Genomic DNA, 8599 nt, shown 5'->3' on the forward strand with positions numbered 1-8599 from the left:
CACTCTAATCTGTAAGTATAATGGTAACAGTTTCTTGGGAAAACCAAAAACTGCAAGTTTGCCTCTAAGTCTGTCAACATCCAGACTTGAAAACGTATCATTGCAACTTCAGTTACAAGGGATTCAAATAATGTAGGTTCCTGTCTAATCATTTGCAGACTCGTCAACATCCAAGTGACTTCAACAATTCACAAACATAGATCAAAATGTCCTTCTGAACTGTAATTGAAGATACGTAATAAATGCTGAAATCCATTTCTCATAAAAGTATTAAAAACCTTCTGGCATTATACGCCCGACGTGGAGTGAACATTTAAGGTATAAAATAGGATGCTACACAAGGACTCTTTTTTTCTGTGATGGAGTGCAAAGATTTAGGAATGCTATTGGAGCTTCACTTATCCATTCCGGTTGAAAATATTTCACTGCATTTCTGATTTGTGCATTGTGGATGCTGGTTGGACTCTGGGGAGAATTTGGAGAGAACTGCTTGCTGCAGTAGTCATAGACCCCGATCTGCTGTCAAAAACAGTCTCTTTATGGCTTGAGCAATTCAGTTTCTGGTTAATACTAAAAATCAGGTTGTGGATTATGGAGTTATTCAGTGATGGAATTCCATTCAAGGTTATATGGTTGGATAATCTTTTGTTGGAAATGGTTGCTGCCTGGAGTTTGTGCTCTAAAATCCTGCTTTTTTTCTTACCAGCACAAGTCTAGATGCTGTTCAGTTCTTTCTGCAAATGGGCAAAGGCTACTTCAGTATATTTCCGAATTATTCTTAATTTTACACAAACAGAAACAAACATTCTGACTTCTGACTTTATAACGGAGGCAGGTATATTAATGAAGTAAATAAAGATATCTGAGCTTGGGACTCTACGCTAAGGAATCCCCACAATCATTGCCTGGGATTGAAATGACGGAGATCATGCCCAACAATGACAAGGATCTTCATTGTCTATGTCTAACTTCCTCTGTCGAAAAGAATATACCATGATTCCCATTGAATCAGTTTTTGCTCTGGGTTTTTGAACTTACATCAGACAAGTGTGTGTTGATGGCATAGGAAGTCAGACCCAATCACCATACCTTTGGAGTTCAGTAGTATTTGCAGAGACTATCCTCAATTCAATCACAACATTGACCTTGCATTGATCTTGCAGAACTCAGACTGACTGCCAGTAAGTTTTGTTTTTGCTGAATCATTGTGTTGTAAGGGAGAAAGTGCGATATAATGCACTGCCAATGACCTCTGATGGAGCAAAGGCTGACTAAGTATTAACTTGTCTAATTACATTTTCCTTCCTCGTAGTTGATTACGTAATAGGGAAACGTTCTATGCTGACAGATAAAGGCGAGTATTATTTTAACAATTGACTATCTTGGCTGAGGCTGCACCTGTTTATGGATAAGCACATCAAACAGAGTTTTGAGGAAGGAACTGATGACAAGACAGCAAAATGCGCAACAGCTGACACGTTAATTCAAACTGCATGAATTAAGAAACAAAATCATCACTGTTTTATAGACTTGTAACCAGACTTCGATACAAATCGTACACATTAATCGTTTAACGAGAAAGTTTCCTTTTTTTTCGGAGAAATAGACTGTTAGAAGTAAATGGGTTTAAACTGTCATCAGATAGTTAAAGTTAGGAATTCAGAATACCTCATAATAACTTGATTTCATCAGCTTATTTAACTGCATGCGAATGAATATACAGATATTCTTTGATTCAAAACATAAATAGTAAAAGGTCAAACTCCAATTTGCATATAAACGTTCAAGTAAATAATATGGCTGTAAAATGTTGGACTTACACAAAAGTATAATTGTAACTGACCACGTCTGGATACACCAAGGGATACAGGTTATTTGAGTGCATTAATATTTCAATGATAAAGTGATTAATGTTTGAGCAGGAAATTTAACCGAGAAATGAACATGCAGTAAATAATTGTTCGCCAACAAGTACTACCTGTCATACAGATAATTTAACTGATTGCGAAGATTAGTTTCTTGCGTTGCTGTCATGCACACTCGTTTCATTGAAAGGCAATGTAGGATGACAGGGTTTCAAAAAGAGAAAGTCACTCTTCGATGATTCTGGTGACAAACACACACTGTATTGATAAGTTTCAGTCTGAAAGGCCCCGCTGTAACTCAAAGGATCAGGTCCTGTTGGTCTTCAGTTCAAGCCACCATCCAAATCTCTACGACAACAGCAGCAAACTGTGGGTCTGTAGTATGCAGCAATATATCTATCTTGTCTATACCTCAGGATAAGCAAACAACTGATGAGTATGAGAAATAAAAAGGAAATCGAACCTAATGTGATGACTAGATAGCTGTTTATATCGGAAAAATATTCCAAGCGACAGGCTTATCAATTCGTTCAAAAGATTTCTCAGTAATATTGATAATTACGGTAAAGGAGATCGTAACTGTAGTGGATAGACTTGGCTGTCCATTATCCTTCACACGGAGGACCAATCTTTCTGTACTGATAGCTTGATCACTAAATGCTCGTGTTGTTCTGATTTCTCCAGAGAGATGTCCCACAGTAAAAAGGCCAGGATTAGTGGCTTCCAATAACTGATAGGAAAGCCTTGCGTTCTGGCCAGAATCTTCGTCAGACGCAAGTACCTTGGTGACCAGGTACCCTGGATATGTTACTTGGAACACGTCACTTTTGCTGACGTCTTCCAAGTTAAAGGAGAAACAATAAAAGGTGCGTTGTCATTTTGATCCAGGATAATAACTTTTACAAGGGCAGTGCTGCTCAGTGGAGGTGATCCAGCATCCTGAGCTTGAACTGTCAACTGAAAATGTTTCTGTTGCTCAGAGTCGGAGCGCAGTGCGTAAATGTTCCCATTTTTGGAATTAATCGTGATGTACGCGGAAGAAGGTATTTATTGCTTTTGGTTGTCGAGAATAGAATAAGAGACTTCCGCATTCTGAATCAAATCAGCATCATTTGCACTCACAGCAAATATGGAAGCGCCGGGTGTATTACTCTCCATTAGATACACGTTATATGACAATTTTGTAAAACGTGGTGCGTTGTCATTGACATCAGTTACCGAAATCAAGAAGAATTTACTTACTGAAAGAGGAGGGGCCCCTCCGTCCCAGGCTGAAACGAAAATGTTATACAGTGGCATATGTTCATGATCTAGAAAGCCATTGGTAGCCAATTTATAGTTGTTCTTTAAAGATTTTTCGATCTTGAACGATATATTCTCTGGAATTTGGCTCTGCACTTCTCCCTATTTGCCAGAATCGCAATCCGTTACGCTGATCAGAGCTACCACAGTCCATGCAGGAGCATCTTCCTGCACAACACTGGACAAAACTGTTACTTGCAACACAGGGTAATTATCGTTAGTATCAATGATATCGCCCACAACATTCACACGAGCTAACAATCCAGTGGAGCGTAGATCTCAGCTTGGACGTCAAGTTCGTAAGCAGTTGTTTCCTCAAAATCCAGTACTCCTTGAATTCTGATCTCTCCAGTCACCGAGTCCAATTTGAACAACTCGCGAACATTTTGGGAAACATAATTGGTGAAAGAATATGCTACCTCAGCGTTTGTTCCTTCATCCATATCAACAGCATGAACCTTTAGCACCAGAGAGCCATTCGCAATGTTTTCCATCACCGTCGCACTGTAAGTTTCATGATCGAAGACGGGTGCGTTATTATTTGCGTCAATGACATTAATGATGATCCGCGCTGTGCCAGATCTCTGCGGAATCCCACCGTCGATGGCCGTCAATACCAGAGTAAACATTCACTGTTGCTCACGGTCCAAAGACCTCTTTGATACCAGCTCCCCACTTTTACTCCCATCTCTTCTTGTCTGCACAGTAATACCAAAATGCTAGTTTGGACTGATCTGGTATGTGTTAATTGTATTTGTACTTACATCCGGATCACGCGCGGTCTCGAGAGGGAAGCGCGCGCCGTGCGCATTTAACTCATTGATTTGCAGGTAGCATTCCTTGTTCGAAAAAATGGGTGAATTATCATTTACATCTAGTATTTCCACTGCAACGCGATACGTTTCCAAAGGATTGTCGAGCGCAATTTGGAAAGAAAGGGAACACGCAGCAGCTTTACTGGAAAGTTGTTCTCTGTCAATTCTTTCATTAACACATAAGAAACCATTTTCCACATTGATTACCATGTATCCTTTTGGGTCATCAGAAATCAGCCGAAACTTGCGATTATTTAAATCCCAAACCTTTAATCTTAAATCTTCGCAACAAAGGCCCCACACTCCTGTTCTTCCCGGATGGAGTAGAGAAGCTGCTCCGACGCCAGTTCCGATGCACAGAGAAAGAATATAAAAAACGCTTCTCTCAACACTGCTTCCGCCATTGCTCTCAGCTGGATTTTGTTGCACAATATCGTAAAATAGATTATATTGACTTGCTTCGTATATCACAGCAATTATTCAACAGCATACCCATATACTGTTATCGCAACGAGAAATGTAAGGATATAATCTGGGGAGCTCGATAGAGCATGTCCACCGACTGTTAGCGCACGCACTGTCTGCCTCGCGGATTCTGTTGTTTGCTTGACGGAGGAGGTGGTCGATCTATCTCGGCGTTTCGAGTTTTTATTGGTAGACAGCGACACGAAGAGTGTCAACCAATAGCTGCAAGAACACTGTTTATAGCTGGACCAATGTGCAAACCGTTATAATTTTGGGTGCACAATTAAAAAACAAAGGTATACGCGCTTAGAAATTACACGCCATGCATAGATTTACACAAAAGTGTGATACTTCAGAATCTCTGGCTTTTGGCAATTACATAGTTCGTTTTAAATCGTCATGATGACATCCTCCAATTTAATTTCAGTAAGTAGTTTGCTGCCTGCGTAAAGATGGCTTCTCTGTTTTAAAAAAAATCTTTAAGGGAATTAGAGCTACCTTGGACCTTCAGTCCTTGCCTTACACAATGGTTGGTGGGAGGATGACACGCAAGTGTGATGCAGAGATGCTGCAGTGTTACGTGGATAAATTGAGTGAGTGGACCAATGAATGACACATGCAGCATTACGTGGAAAAATATGAGGTTTTTCATTTTAGTGGCAAAAGCAGGAATACAGGTTAAAATTACCTAAATGTCTATAAAATACTGGTCTAAGTTATTTAAATGTCTGTAAAATGATAGATGAAGAATGCAAGGAGTTATGTGTATCTGCAGACACCAGTTATTGATGTCATCATTCAGATGCCGAAGTTGTTAAATAAGGCAAATGGTGCAATGACCTTTGTCACAAAAGTATTTGAATTCAGAAGCAGAGATATCTTACTGCGACCATGCCTTGGCGAGGCAGGATGATCTTGCTTTAGAACAAGAGTGGCAAAGGTTTACCAGAATGACTCCTGGAATGGCAGAATGGATCTTGGAGGAGAGGTTGAATCGGATAGGATTATTTTCGCTGGAGTTCAGTTGAATGAGGGGTGACTCACTTAAAACACATAAAATTCTGTTAATACTAGACAGGGTAGATGCAGTCAGATGTAGCCGGTGACTCGTGAATACAGAACCTGAGGTCATAGTCTATGGCTATGTGGTAAATCATTTAGGAATGAGGTGATGAGAAACGTCTTGCTCCAGAGAGTGGAAAGCCTGTTGAACGCTTATCAGAGAAAGCATTTGAAGCCAGAACAATATATAGCTTCACGAAGGAGGTGAATATAGCTCTTGTGTTTAAAAGTGTCTCGGAATATGGAGTAGAGAGGTGGGGGAAGAAGGAATAGGTTATTGAGTTGGCTGATTAACCATGATCATAACGATTGACACAGCAGGCTCTTCGGTCCATTGTGATTATTCCTGCTCTTACTGTCTAAATTTTTAATTAACATATATTTCACCTGATAAAATCTGCAGCAAAGTGTTATAAAGTTTATATAAGAATAAACCTTTTAAAGAGACCATCTGAAGTATATTTTGCTGTTATATTGATACCATTTTTCCAAATATCCTTTTTGTTTCTTTAAAATTTATATATTGTGTTAACTATGCTCAATGGTAATGCATGATTAGTTGTTTCTGCTCTTGCCCTCTAACACCGCTCTGCACAGTGTCAGAATATGAAAGGAAAAAGAAAGAAAGTCATGGGAAAGGAGAGAGAGAGAAACATACAGCCGGCCAGGAGCATATGAGGACAGAACATCCATACAGTAGCAGCACCACCATTTGGAAAAATTTTATTAGTATTCCTTGAGCTTAACAGTATACAATTCAGATGGTATGTGTCATTTCTACAGGACTGTTCGGATCATGTTTTAATTTGAGACCATATCAAAGATCTGATTTCAATTTTAATGCCATGGAGTATACTGCCATTAAAATCAATGTTCATAGAAATCATTACAGAATACTGAAAATTGTTGTAAATATTACTCATATTTTTCAGTACAAAATACTGGCATTGTATAATATATTCTATTATATTATGTACATTCTATTATATTGTATCTGACTGCACAAACATTGTGTACAATTTTAAGCAAAATCTTACGTCCATTGGAAAGGAATTCGTGTCTGGATTCCTTCAAATTCGAATCAGAAGTGAAGTGAATGCAGTGCTGCATCGTCCACAGAGTTTGCTCTTTCTTCCAATGATAACTGACGATTATCAAACTGAGGTTGATGCAAGATGATTGGGAGAATTTTAATGGTTTCTAATTCTATGGTCGTCTCCACGTTCACAGTTTGTGTTCTTCACCCCACACATATCCCCAACCCCACCCCCAAGTTTTCTTCTGTTCTAAATGGTCGATGTTTGAAGACCACCATATTTAATAATATTTGAACTCTGTACCTTTTTGAAGAGTTGATAATGAAATTTATCTATTATTTTTGTCATAAATCCATTCTTCAAAATCACATGCAATGAATCCTCTCTTTGGGGACATTTTGCACATGCATTTTGCAACATATGTGCTGACAAAAAAGGCATGACGTTGTAATAAATGTCATCAAAGCAAACTGAGTTGTAATTAGAATGTAATGCAATAGTGTCACGTAACGCAGCAAAAGATATTGAATTTAATTAATAAAGATGTTCATTTATACTCACCACTGAGATATTAGAAGCATTTACTTACAAATCACAAATGTAGTACAACATGACAAAATGAAATAATAAGAATTGCTGAAAAATTACCTTACATGAGCCAAGGAACGGCCAGTACACACATAATCAAAATGTTGCACCGTTCCCAAGGCATCCTGATGGTTAGTAAAAGTTTGAATTTCTGTCTGACAGGCTCTGTTTTGTCAAAACAAAACAAATTTACCTAATCAATTTGTCTGAAAATATGGATGAATGTGATATTACAGTGCAACTATTGGCTTATTTCTAATAAACAGAAATTTGAGCATTTCAGAAAGCATGCACGCATTTTGCTCGTTTAGCTTCTACCTGGTTTCATTTAAAATTTATAAGTGGAAATGTTCACTCTCAATGGTCCAAGATTTCACTGAGAAAGGAACCAGAGAAGTAATGGTTATCACAGGCTTAGTGCTTGCATGCATTCTTACAGCCAGTCAAGCAGAAGACCCTGGTGTATGTGTGTGTGCGTGTGTGTGAGCACACACGTATGTATATAGTGTTTTGATTTGCTATGTACTTATTTTTAGTGATAATTATTCAATGTGCTTCCACAACACTCACTGCCAGTGCATTTCAGGCAGTAACAATTTACTGCATATAATCAACATTTTCTCATATCACTTCAGATTATTTTTCCACTCATTTAACAATGTTTTCTCTTATGACCAATGCTTCTGCCATTTCTACTCACTTGTTATATTGAAGACCTTTGCCCGTGATCACAGCATTGTACCAAGATACAAGTTTATATAAGAATAAACTTTTTAAAGAGACCATCTGAAGTATATTTTACTGTTATATTGATACCATTTTTCCAAATATCCTTTCTGTTTATTTAAAATGTATATATTGTGTTAACTATGCTCAATGGTAATGCATGATTAGTTGTTTCTGCTCTTGCACATGTTTTTTCATGTGCTAAGTACCAATATGTGCCTTTACTGCGTTAGTAACAGTGTTATTCACCCATAGTTCTCACATTTTTTTTTTCACGCAACAATCTCCTTATTTTAAATGTTCTTAACACACATTGCTGTGGAGCCTGAGCACTGTCTTCTCAGACCCAAAAAGCTCTGCTTCCTGACAATTTTCAAGAGCATCTATACAGGATAGATCAACATGGTTGACCTGCTGTTGCATAATTAGAAAGTAATTCTGTCAGAACTAAAGATTTATGCCTTTGTTCATTGTTCACCATTAGTATGTAGAACATGACCATCTCCACCAAAATGTTTTACATTAAATGATTTCATAATGCTACCTGCTAAAATTCCACATCGGGGGCACAAAGTCATTGTGCATTGTTATATTCGCAACGGCAACTATATTGCCACGAAAATTAGTGTTGCCATGGGGAACTTTAGCGTGGTGCTGGAAAAGCATAGCAGTTCAGGCAGCATCAGAGGAGCAGGGAAATCGACGTTTCGGGCAAAAGCCCTTCATCAGGAAAGAGGCA

At 38.3% G+C, this 8599-nt stretch overlaps 1 pseudogene; it reads right to left on the reverse strand.

The window, feature by feature from the left end:
- Positions 1-1498: 1498 nt before the first annotated feature.
- LOC122556427 lies at positions 1499-7911 on the reverse strand (annotated as a pseudogene).
- Between the last annotated feature and the right edge of the window lie 688 nt (positions 7912-8599).

The sequence above is a fragment of the Chiloscyllium plagiosum genome, chromosome 14, assembly GCF_004010195.1.
Source record: "Chiloscyllium plagiosum isolate BGI_BamShark_2017 chromosome 14, ASM401019v2, whole genome shotgun sequence".
NCBI classification, from domain to species: domain Eukaryota; kingdom Metazoa; phylum Chordata; class Chondrichthyes; order Orectolobiformes; family Hemiscylliidae; genus Chiloscyllium; species Chiloscyllium plagiosum.